Here is a 10,584-nt window from a genome sequence, read left to right as displayed (position 1 = left end):
CGGCCTACCTGATAATTTGGCGTCCCGACAAAACAAATGAACAATACAATACTATAAAAATTAACAATTGGTAGAATAACATACTTTTTTTTTTATATAATTACATATATATTTTTTTTCTTTTGAAAACACGTCTTTAAACATTACATTATTTTTTTTTATTTACAGACTCGCTTTAGACGGTCAAATCCTATCACCCCACTAAAACGGCCTTTGACCCAACTGTTCTCCTTCTACATCAGTGACAACGTATCGGTCATATCTTAGTTCTCGCGCTATTTGGTACGGGCCTTTGTACTTGGGCTCGAGCTTCCTGCTCTGCCCCGAAGCTGGCGCCTCCCACTTAATTAACACCAAATCCCCCTTACGAAACTTTTCAGGTCTTGTTTTTCGTTGGTTTATCTTACATAATTCTTTCTCGCGATGTTGCTGCAGAACCTCAGTCGGATTAATATTTTTTTCTGTTATACCCTTATCTTTGTTTACTTTCGACACCTCGCTCACTAATGGATTATCTACACGACTGGTAATCTTGAAACGGTATATTACGTCGGACGGCGTGTGACCTGTTATTCTGTGCCTACTATTATTGATTCCCCACTGCACTTCCATCGCCCTTAAATCCCAATCGCCGTTATCTGAATTCTCGGTCATCATCGCCAAACACCTGACAGCTACTCCGTTTATTATCTCAGCTTGACCATTACTGCGTGGACTTTTCGATGCTACCTTCACGTGACTTATATTTAGTTCGTGACAGAATTTTTCAAATATCGCTGCCGTAAACGCGGTACCCCTATCTGTGATTATTCGTTCGGGCCGGCCGTACGTACACACAAACTCGCGCATATAATACACAGTTTCGACAGCCGTTACGTCTTTTACGGCGCGTAGTACGACATACTTACTAAACCCGTCTACTATCGTAAGAATATATTTATTATCTCTCTCTGTCATAACGAAAGGTCCCACATGGTCGAGATGTATCACTTGAAACGGTTCACTGCCTTTATCTAAAGGATGCCAGTACAATTCTCTTTTTTTTGGTACTTTGTAAAACATACAGTTCACACATCTATTAATATATTTTGTTACAAACTCTCTCATTTTGGGAAAATAAAAGTTTTCTTTTATTTTAGATAGTGTCTTTTCTATCCCGAGATGTACTAATTCCCGATGAGTAGTACTAACAACATCGTACCTAAGGTCAGTTGGTAAATACAACCTCCACCTCCCTTTTGTTATCTTGTATAATCTATTATTTTCTATCATATATCTATCTTTCGTAGTAGGGTCATTAGTCTCTATTTTTGCAATCATCCTCGCCACCTCTTCGTCGTCTTTTTGGAGCGCCGCCACCCAGTCGGTCGTTATTTTTATTCCAAACACGTTTAAGTTAGCCACATCCACCGATTGTTCCGACTCTACGGGGTTCCTACTTAGGGCATCAGCAATTAAGTTTCGATCTCCTTTCAAATGTTCTATTTTATATTGATACTCCGATAATTTCATAAACCACCTACCTATCCTTGGGTTTAGATCTCGTTTATCTGCTAGAAGTTTTAGACTGTTACAATCAGTTTTAATTACGAAACAAATACCTATTAAGTACACGCGGAATCGTTCTAACGCGCTCACTATCGCCAGTGCTTCTAATTCATACGAATGGTACTTCGCCTCGTCCTTCGATGTCTTACGACTAAAATAACTTATAGGGTGCATTTTACCGTCCTCCGCTTGTCGTTGCATTAGTACGGCTGCTACACCATGTTGACTTGCGTCGGTGTGCACCTCTGTATATGCATTCGGTTCATACATCGATAGAATAGGTCGACTCGTAAGTGCTTTCTTTAACAGTTTAAATGCTTCATCTCGCTCGTCTGTCCACTCAAAACGCGTATTTTTACACAAAAGATCTGTCAGTGGTCGAGCAATCACGGCGAATCCTTTCACAAATCTACGAAAGTAGCTCGCTAGCCCTATAAACCCGCGTACCGCTCGCACGTTATTAGGAACGGGAAAGTTTTCTACCGCTAATATTTTTCGACGCCCCGGTTCTATACCATTTTTACTTATCTCAAAACCCAAATATTCGATTCTTCGCATAAAGAATCTACACTTTTCGATTTTTATCGTTAAACCCGCCTCTCTCAGTGACTGTAATACTAATCTCAATTTTTCGAGGCCGTCCTCCACACTTTTACTCGGAATAATAATATCATCTAAATAAGCTAGAGCGACCGTATACAATAATTTACCTAAGGCGGCAGTTATCATTCGCGAAAAAATTGCGGGGCAATTGGTTGGACCAAAAGGCATACGTTTAAATTGGAAATTACCGTCGGGCGTTACAAAAGAAGTCTGTGCGCGCGTATTTACGTCATTAATTGGTATTTGATAATAACCGCTAAAAAGATCTAGACTAGTAAAATACGTGTTACCGTGCAGCCTGTCCAGTTGGTCGTCAATCCTTGGTAGTGGGTATTTGTCCGGCACCGTCTTCTTATTCAATGCACGATAATCCACGCACATGCGGACGTCACCATTCTTCTTTTTCACCAACAGTATGGGGCTGGCGTACGGCGATTCACTGTCCTCAACTATGTCTGCTTCTTTCAGTTCGTCAATGATACTGCGCACTTGTTCTCGTTCTTTATAGGAAATCCGATACGGTCTATACACTACTGGTCGATCGTCCTTAAGTACTAACTTCATTTCGGTTAGGTTGGTACACCCTACTTGTCGCAAATTTCGAGCTACCAAGTCTTTATACTCGTTTAATAATGTTAATACTTCGCCGGCTTGATCGGCCGCGAGATCGCTCACAACTTCTTCGGGCGACACGGGTTCTTGGTTTACTTCACGATTACATTTTTCACCTTTCGAAAACACTTCATTGAATAGCACCCCTCTTGTTACTGTATCGCCTTTTTTAATCGTGACGTCTCCATCAGATAAATTTATCATTGGCACCACCGCGCGCCCCTCGCCGTCAGTCGATACCAAACAACGCGGCACCATCTGCCGGGTAGCGCGTATCCCTCCTTCAACACATAAATCTCGATCCGGAAGTGTCGTGACAACAGTGATATGTCCCACATGATTTTTAGGAATTACTAGTGCTTCTTTGGCCCACATTGGCGTTTTGTTGACGTGGTCCGTCATCTCGACGGACGCGACTTCTTCCACGCGTAATTCGTTAGGCGCACTTATTATCACGACGTGTGGCTGTTCCGTGAAAGGATGACCAACTAAAAGCGAAATTTCTTGTACGTCATCCGGAACAACATTTACTGTAACATATGCACTCACTTTGTCTATTATTATTGTAGTCTTGAATCGGCCCAACGAACTCACCCTGCCGAAACCATAACCGACAAATTCTTCCCGCGTAGTGTCGTCGTAATTAATCCTTAATCGATCAGCTTCCGACTTTCGCATTGCAACACACGCAGCACCCATGTCGATATATGCTTGTACTCGTTCGCCATTTATTATGGCGGTTTTGAAATATTTATTTTGACTCACTGTTCCGTCACTCAATTTCAACACCGATCGCTGTTTCCCGTTTACATTGGTCGTCGAAGAGGCTTGCGGCACAGAACTTGACGTCGTATCACTCACGTTTGGTTTATTACGGCATTCATATGATTTATGTCCTGGTTTAGCACACCGAAAACAAGTCACTGTTGGTTTCTTCGCACACTCCTTTGACGTATGACCAGCAACACGACACTGAAAGCAAATCAGTGACGTTTTGTTTGAATTATTCGTTCCCGTTGTACGTGTTTGTTTCACAATTGAATTTTCGTTCGATTTTTGTACATTTTTTTCTTTATCACGTTCGATGTAATCATTTGCCGATATCAAATGTGGTAATAAATCTGCCGGCTTTTTGTAGTTAGATAGTGGGCCCAGGTAGTCTCGGTATCGATCGTTGCCGATCCCGCGAACTATCCATTGTATCTTTTCGTTATCGTCCATGGCGGCCCGATTACACCTAGACAGTTTTTCATAAAAATATTCTATCATATTTTGACCTGTTTTCCTAGTAAAATTTTGAGCGTCCAACTTTATCCGTAAAACGTCTTCATTTGTCGACGGAAAAGTTTCTTTCAATAGTGGTACCCACTGCAACCACGTTCGTTCTTCTCTCGGTAGAGAGAACAGTCGAGCTACTCCCGCGAGTTTCGTTAATGCGAAATGTTGAATCGCAACATCGTCCCACTCGTATAGAATAGCATATTCTTCCACTTTATCGATCCATTTTTCGATCGTCAGTGCACCATGTACAGGATCAAATTCCGGTACTACCATCGCTATATCTGCCAAATATCGTCGGTGTTGTGTTGTCGTGTCACTATCACTATATCTATTACTCTCAGCCATCACGCGCACGCGATAAGTTCAGCTCTACAGGTAATAAAATATATATATAGTACGAACAACTCGCTCCGCTGAGCCACTCGCCGATAACGAACAGATATATAACACGTCGTCGGACAGCCCCAGCTAAAATAGCATGGCCTTCGTACACGCAGCACAAAATATAAGTACTATAATTACTGGTGAAAATATTACTTCATTAATATTCACTCGAAAAAAAAAAATTTCACGTTCGCGTATCCTAACGCTTTATATGCATATATATGCAGAAAAAAAAAAAAGAGAAAAACAAACCGAATCGAGTTTAGCGCACACACACACGACCGACTTACCGCACAATTTCCGTATGAACCCCACACCTGAACTGTAGAACACTATATTTTTGGGTGTTCAGTTGGGAGCAATTATTAAAATAAAAGTAAAGTAAATAAAATAATTCGGGTTTACGGAAAAGAACTTTATTTAAATATTTAATAGTTTACGTGCCTTTAATCGGCGTTCGTCGGTGGCCGCACTATAACAACTGACTATCGGTACGACAAATATCTCCGAACGACGATCGCCTTATCTGACACGATAATTGCCGTGGACTTTCGGCATAGATATGGCGTTACAATAATACTCGTAATATATATATATATATACACAAAAAAAAATTACCACACTTTTTTCTTAATAATCGTGTGTTTGTCCCTATGAAGTTACAGAATAAAATTTTATTTAAACTACACGAAATTCATCTTGGAATTTGTAAGACTGAAATGAGGGCACGTTCCTTGTTTTATTGGAAAGGTTTAGATAAAGATATCGAGAAATATGTTGCTAATTTTGCAGTATGTAGGTAATAACTTTAGAAATGAGAATATTAAAGACCCTATGATATGTCAAGAAGTTTCTAATCTACCTTATGAGAAAGTTAGGTGTGATATTTTGGATCATGATTCATGGGAAAGATATTTACCTAGTATAAGTTGAATACTATTCTGGTTGGCTTAAGTTTAATTATTTATCTTCTAAAACCTCAAATAATATAATTAAAATACTAAAAGTTATTTTTTCGATACGTTGGATTCCAAAGCAACTTGTGGCAGATAATATTTATTTATTTATTTATTTTTTTTTTTATTAATCAGAAAAAATAATACTTAACAAGATACATATTAAATAAAACATTAATTGATTTATCTTTCTCCTGTAAGCTTACGCTTCTGTTGGAGAAAGAGAGTTATAAAGTGGTAGAATTAATTACATAATATCATTTAAAAATAAATTTAACATTAAAAAATAAGAAATAATTATCAGAAACAAGTACACATAAAGGTAAAATATTACAACTAGGTAAAAATAAACATAAGAAGACATTTAACAATTACATTTATCATATTATTATTTTTTTTTATATAGCATAATAATTTGTAACACTAGTACAAGTATTAAAGTTTTTCCATGTTAGTAAATAACCAATCAGAAACCAATTTTTTCGCATACTTAGGTGTTATACAAATTGTATTTTTTAATTCATTATTCATGGAGTTGAAGATAGTAGGACTTTGATAGTCCAGAAATCTTTGACCATATGAGGTATTTGTATATGCTACAGGAGCATTATATGCTCTGTTTATTCTCTTATCTTCTACTCTTTTTAAATTAAACCAAGTGTTTATATTTTTAATTACCCATAATATTGCTAATTTCTGGTAAATTAATTTAAAAGGCAAAACGTTTAGCTCTTTATAGTTATGTACAGTTGACCCTACTAAATCTATTTTACCCAGACATACTCTTATTATTTTATTTTGCTGTAGTTGTAGCGGTTTTATTACATTCGCAGTTGCACCACCCCAAATCTTTACACCATATTGGAGAACAGCTTGATATAAGGATATATATACTATTCTGATGAGGTGCTTAGGTAAAATTGACTGGAGTTTATAAAAATGATTCAATGAAATACGCAGGCGTTTAAGTAAATAATTAATGTGCAGATCCCATCTCAGGTGTTTATCAATAGTTATACCTAAATATCTGATACTTTGAACTCATTGAATTTTTTTACACGTATTTGTGTCAGCACACTTTTTAGCATTTTCACAAAAGTGAATTTTTAAATCACTTATAGGGATTTGAGTACTATTTATAGTGAACGTCATGTAAAAGGTCTTACTAGTATTCAATGACAATTTCCTATTTGTTAGACTACGCACAACTCTATTTGGCCCATTTGTTGCTTTGTCGTGAACAGATTTCCATGTCGTATGCTATTTAATTCTAATGAATTTCAGAATTTTGCGACTGATTGGGAATTTGTTATAACTACGTCAAGCCTTAGATACCCAAAAATTAAACGGACTTGCGGAGAAAGGTTTAAGTATTGCGAAATCAATACTAAAAATATCGGATGAAGGTAAAGTTGATAAACAATTAATGTTGTTAGAATATCGAAACAGTGCTATCATAGGCTCTAAGTTTTCCCCAGCACAACTTTTAATGAGTCGCACTTTAAGATCGAAAATTCCAATCTTAAACAATGCTCTACAGCCTATGGTTAGTAAATGATTTTAAATTAGTACGTGAAAATAAAAATATGAAAACAAAACTATATTATGTTTAGAGATTTATTCTAAAACTTGGAAGCCAGCTAAAATCATCAATAAAACAATACGCCCAGATCATATGTTTTTAGTGATAACACGGGTAATAATAAACTACGAAATATTGTACATTTACGGCCTGCCGGTAAACAGATCAGGTATAATTTGAACAAAGATAATGTTGTTTCGAAGCCTAGTTGGATATGTAAGCGACGTGTTGTATTTTCAACTAAGCTTAATTTATAATTTGTATCATTATGTATTATTTCACTTTTGTAAACTCAATCTATAGGTAATCTGTTTTGTTTATATATAAAAAGGGAGATGTTACATAGCTATAATAGCTATGATACCTACCTGCTATCTACAATAAAGGTTATGCAATTATGATGTATTAACGCATGTACTGCTATCGGTACTTTATACACAATAAAATCGGTATGCTTCTAGCACTCGAGTTTAGAACATGTATTTTTCACCTACACTCCTTATGAGATGCAACACATCATGCTAACAGTGTCGCATTGTACACTATTTTAGTCCGTGGACCAATGCATTGGTAGGCAACTATGGACAGGGATGTTCCAGATATAATTATGGAGCTGGAACAGGAACTCTCTCTGATTACACCTCGAGAAGACAGCGGACAACGATTGTAACGGAACCATTGAATAATATAATAGTTGCGTTCCGGAAAAATGGGTAGGTAAATAATAGCTGATCAATATTGAATATTTATAGAATTAGAACCGTGGGAAATCACTAAATTCAATTTAAAATTGTTTAATGTAGGACAATTTTTTTCATTCACATTATATACCATAGTCGCATAGTTTCAGTTTCATAGCCTGAATTTTTAAATGGGGAGGGGGAGAACTGCAGTCTAGATAAACCAAAAATAAAAATAAAAAAATACCACCATTATGACAATTGGCAGTTTATACTTGTTATATGTATACATAACAGTTTAATAGTTAAATAAACATAGCATAGTTTAATAAACCATACTGTAATCAGTGTAATTATGTAATCAACAGAATTTAATATAATAATAACTATAATAAATACTAAATAGCATATATTATTTAATTCGTAACAAACTTAAAAATTTCAGTAAATGCAACTATGCATCTAATGAAAACTTATACAATAAAAAATAATAAACAAGACTTTTACAAACAACAATAGCCAATAATAACAAAAATAATCATTTGAAGGAATATTTATATTGACTCTTCTCCAACTTAATTAAATCTTTGTTCTTTTTTACTGACTAAGAAAATTCAAAACAGTCTTCTTTATAATTAAAATAAATTAATTGTTCAGATTTTATGAGAGCTGTTGAACACTTATTTCTCTCAAAAATCCATAACAGAAAATACTCTTTCAGTAAATGCACTACTTAAGGGTAGTATTAATAAAAATAAACCTAACCGATAATAATAATGTAAATATACTATATCAACCATATTATTACACAATCAGTGGTTTGCACCTTATGAATTTTAAATCCAGTCAATCCATGGGGGGTCCAGGCCCGAAAACCCTCCCCTTGGGTACGCCCCTGTCATAGAGTCTATGATAATCTTCTATCACGTCGATAATAATATCATATTGACATATTGTGATAATAATATAAAGAACATTCAACATTTCAATGTCTATTTTTGTAAAATGTAGGAATTTAGGATTGTTCTACAAAAAGTGTAAAGCTTTGTAGGACGCGTAGGACAAATCTAAGTACTAACAAATGTAGGACAGTCCTGCCCAATGTAGGACGGTTGGCAACCCTAGTAAATTCCATTGTCTAAATGTTATTTAGTGTATACTTATGTAGATAACTACAGCACTAAAAAGATGTGGTTAATGTTTTATTATATTAGGTGTCATTAATATAATGTCGTTAGTATGTCCAAGGTTGACAGACGTATTAAAATAGGTATGTGATTTACGAACTTTGTTAATTAATGACGAAATATTTTGATTGAAAACATACTGAGCTAATTAAACCCATATGAGTAACTACCACTTAAAATAGTTAAGCTCTATAGTATATCTAATTTTTATATTAGTGGGATTAGTTACAATATTTATGTATTACACATAAAAACAAAATTGTACATAATCAGAAACATGCACAATTATTTATTATCCATAGAACTATCAAAATTCAATCATTATTTGATTAAGTGAGTTAGTGATAGTGAGTTCCTCTATTTATTTAAAATTTTATTTAATTAGTAGCTACTTATACAAATAATAATGTTTTAAAAATATAAAAATATACAAGACAGATAGCCTATAAAAAGATTATTATCATGTATTATACTAAAAAGTAGATAATATTCTCTGTACTTCTGTAATTAAATAGATAGAAGTATAAAATGATGAAACCAATAATTACAAACATATTTAGGTGTAGAAAATCAGACACAATTAAAACATAGTAGGTACCTGGTATAAGAAATATTTAACTACCAACATTCCTAAACAATTACATCACAACAAATAAACAAAAATGACACATCACCGCAGTAAGCTATTAACATTCTTCACTGTCTACGTTCTAAATTATGACCATGTTTGGGCATAAAGAAACAACACGATATGGGAAAGACTACACAACACCATCACAATATGACGCAATCGAAAATAATTTCCAAAAAAAAAAAAAATAATAATGTCATATAATTTATCCTCCGTAATGTATGATTATATTATATTATAAAGCACTCCCAAAATGCATATCCCACTCGTTTCCAACAAATAACTTTTATTTAAGCAATGAAAATATCATAGATAAAAAAATTGTACAAAGAGAATTATAATATATTATATGAGCAATAAAATATTTAAAAAATGTTTTTAAAAACATAAAAAAAAATAATAAAAAAAGGTTTTTAAAACATATATAGCAATGTTTTGATGGCCGCTTTTCCATATAAAAAAAATGTTTAATTAACATTTTTAAATAAACAAAAAAGGTTTTTAATATATTTTTTAAAAACTTTCTAAATGTTTTTTAAACATATGCAGTTTAAAAATGCAGTGTTTTCAGCTTATTATAGGTAGGTACATATGTTAATTTTTTTTATACACACCCTATGTATATAGAATTGCAAGAAATTGTTTATTAAAAAAAAAAAAAATTATTAATTTATAATTCAATATTATGAAAGACACAAAAAAAATTAATTTTAAATAAAATGATAAAGAACCTTTATGGTTATAAGCATAATATCAATATGTATACAATTAATACAAAATAAAATAATAATATATATACTTAATAAAATATATATAATGTATACATAAGTAATAGGTATACTATAATAGGGTATACTTTAGTACTACTAAAAGAAAATAACAACTTTTAAGTATAATTATATAATAAAAACTGCAATAACTAAACTTGGATGTAACAAATAACAATATAAGTATATAATAAAATTTGTACCTATAATGTATACATAGGTATAATTATTTATATAAAAAAAACAATTTTTAAGTATGAAATAAAAATAATAATAACTGAACTTGGATGTAACGAATAGGTAACAATTAAACAATTGTAAATAAGACTATACATTAAAAAATGCTGGTCAGG

This window comes from Diuraphis noxia, unplaced genomic scaffold, assembly GCF_037042655.1.
Source record: "Diuraphis noxia isolate RWA-SAM2 unplaced genomic scaffold, SU_Dnox_SAM2 contig0001, whole genome shotgun sequence".
Taxonomy (NCBI): Eukaryota; Metazoa; Arthropoda; class Insecta; order Hemiptera; family Aphididae; genus Diuraphis; species Diuraphis noxia.
Note: the sequence above shows the minus strand (reverse complement) of the source record.